The following is a 2751-nucleotide window of genomic DNA, read 5'->3' as shown; positions in this document are numbered from 1 at the left end:
GGGAAGTGAACAATATGTGCAGAGGTTTAGCTCTCCAGCGTCACCCAGTGGAACTGTTCAGGTAAAGGTATCAGGCTTCTGCCCTGCCACATACTCCCTGAGACTTGTGCTTCCTTCAGAAGGGAAAGGGCCTCAGGGCTGCCACTACCTCCCGGTGGCTGAGGCCAGAGATCTGGTGGAGGTTTGCTTTATGTAATTTGAAGGGTCAAAGGCTCTTCCTTGCAGGCAGGTTCCAACGTCCAGACTTGAGCAGGGGGTGGGGGAAATGGGCAAGGAACAAAGGCTATTTCTTGCATTTGAGCTGCCTTTGGGCCTGAAGTTGCTTTCGACCACCTTGGGTCTTGGATCGTGCACCAGTGGATAACGAAGGGGCTGTGGATATGAAAGGTCCAATGCCAACAAAGCCTTGGGCAGGTATTGAGGATGCCCCAGGAGAGAGGCTGTTGCCCAATGTGCCGAGGACAAGGGCAGGGGTGTTCTGAGCAAAGCTGGGAGTACAGGTGCCTCCAAAAAAAGGATTGTTGACAGGCATGCTGGCCACATTGAAGGCAAAGGGTGTGCTCTGGCTGGGTGTGCCCAGGGTGTTCTGACCAAAGCCTCCTCCCAAAGGGGTGATGGTACCTGTGGTCCCACTCTGTCCTGTTCCAAAACTGAATGCTCCCGAGGTGAAGCTGGTGCCTGGGGTAGCCATATTGATCCCTAAGACCCCACTGCCAGCTGGGGTTGCTGATGCCCCAGGCAGGAAGGGTGATGGAGTGGTGCTGCCAAATGCTGAGCTACTGCTTCCACTGCTGGTGGTCTGGGTGGTAGCTCCAAAGCCAGGCAAGGTCAAGGTTAAAGAAGACTGAGTGGTGGGTGGAGTCTCAGTGACAGAGTTTGAAGCAGCATCTGGCCTGTTCTCTAAGACCTTATCAAGCCATTGTAAAGAAGTTTTCTTTTCTAAGTCAAATTCTTCAGCAGTAATTGGATAGCCAAACAGGGGATGTGGAGGCAAGGTCAGTGGTTCCCCTCGCCTGGTTGGCAGTAGCTGACTTTGCGTTTACGCAACCCAGAGCTGCCAGGTGTAGATGAGCAATTCCCCGAGTGTCATTTCTTCTGTGGGGCTGTATCTTTAACCCTTTCTCCCGGAGACTCCTTTTCTGCTGCCAATGGAGTTGAGGAGCCGGAATGATGACATAGCTCTTCTTTAATTTTCTTTGCTGGGCTCTCTGGTGTCTGGGAGCTGGATGTGATTAGACTGGAGAAGGGTGGCAAACCACGGCCACTTTTCTTCCAGAGCTGTGACTGGGAGATGCCTCTAGTAGAGCTATAGGAACTGGCAATGGCATTGCAGCTGGAGCTAGGGGTGCCAGCTGCATACGTGCTTGTCAAGGAGCTCAAGGAAGCAGGGTAGGATCTCTTGTTTGTGTCATCATCTGAGCTCTGGGAACTGAGGCCTCTCTTCAGAGACCCAGGCTTAGGCACAAAAGAAGCGGGGACTCCATTGACCAAGAGGGGCTTAAACGCTGAATGGCCATTTCCACTGCTGTCAGGGGGCCTTCTTTTACTTTCCTGCCCATCAGAACATATTTGGTCTTCTTCCTCCAATGTCCTTTTCTTCTCCTCTTTGAGGGCACTCGGTATAGTCTCCTTTGCACATGGATCTGGGCCATTACTTGGTGGTGAAGATAGTGTTGAGCTGATTATCTGCTCTGGTCTTGCAGAATGAGCCACTTTTCTCTCAGGAGGGGCAATCCTCATGGTCGCTGGGCTACACACCATCTTGATATTTTGAGGAGACAGCACAGTCTTCTTGTGATCACCATTCCAGCACACTGTGGGAAGTGCCCCCACTCCAGAATATCGGGCCTGGTGGATTGGATAGCCTCTTCGAGGTGTTATCAGAACTTGATTTGATAAAGGCCCACTATCCTTGTGGGAAGGCCTTCTAGGGTATCGAAGAAGAGATGTGGGGAGAGGGTAAACGTGGTAAACAGGATTGGTCTGAGGAAGACTGGGGGCCAGGCAGGCTGGTGGGTGGTGGCCAGGCCTCTCCTGCAGATCCTTGCCCTCCGGGGCAGGGGCAGGCTGTGGTGGCCCGAGCTTGCCCAGGTAACCACCCATGAGGAGCAGCTCAGCAGAGTCAGGTCCTTCAAGTCGAGTCTGTGGCTCTAGGAGGTTTCCGTTTAACTGCCGACTTGGCCAGAGGCAAGGCCAACAGTGTTCTGTGATGTCAAGCATTCTGAGTGAGTGAGAACAGGGCATGCAAACCCTCCAGCCTCACGACTCAGTCCCCACCAGGCCACGCTAGCCCCCACGGCCAGGAGGCCACTGCAGCCGCCGCCAGCACACCAGGTACAGCAATAGGCTGAGCGGCAACAGGCTGAGGAACACTGCCCTGGCGGCCCACTGCAGCCCCAGTCCAAGCCCCAGCCTTAGCCCCAGCACCACAGTCCCTGACACTTGCATGGGCCACAGCTTCTTGTATCCTCCAGCCACAGGAGATATCCTGTAAACATACATTTAATCACTTATGGGACTTAGTGTGTGTCAGAAACTGTTCTGAGAACTTTATAAATATTGACTCATTTCTTCCTCACAACAACCCTTTGAGGTACAGTTACTGTCCCTGTTTTATAGACAAGATAACTGAGGCACAGTGATCTTTGCTAAATTCCCTAAGTTCACACAGCTAGTCAGAAGGAAAGCTGTATTTCAATCCATGTGACCTAGCTCCCAAATCAGTTCTTTTACCTATGTTAGGAATACATG

At 52.5% G+C, this 2751-nt stretch overlaps 1 pseudogene; it reads right to left on the bottom strand.

The window, feature by feature from the left end:
• Positions 1–283: 283 nt before the first annotated feature.
• LOC110595834 lies at positions 284–1761 on the bottom strand (annotated as a pseudogene).
• Between the last annotated feature and the right edge of the window lie 990 nt (positions 1762–2751).

Source organism: Carlito syrichta, unplaced genomic scaffold (assembly GCF_000164805.1).
Source record: "Carlito syrichta isolate Samal-C Ts95f unplaced genomic scaffold, Tarsius_syrichta-2.0.1 Scaffold20395, whole genome shotgun sequence".
Classification (NCBI taxonomy): domain Eukaryota; kingdom Metazoa; phylum Chordata; class Mammalia; order Primates; family Tarsiidae; genus Carlito; species Carlito syrichta.
The sequence above is the reverse complement of the archived record's forward strand: the minus strand, read 5'-3'. Positions and strand labels throughout refer to the sequence as shown.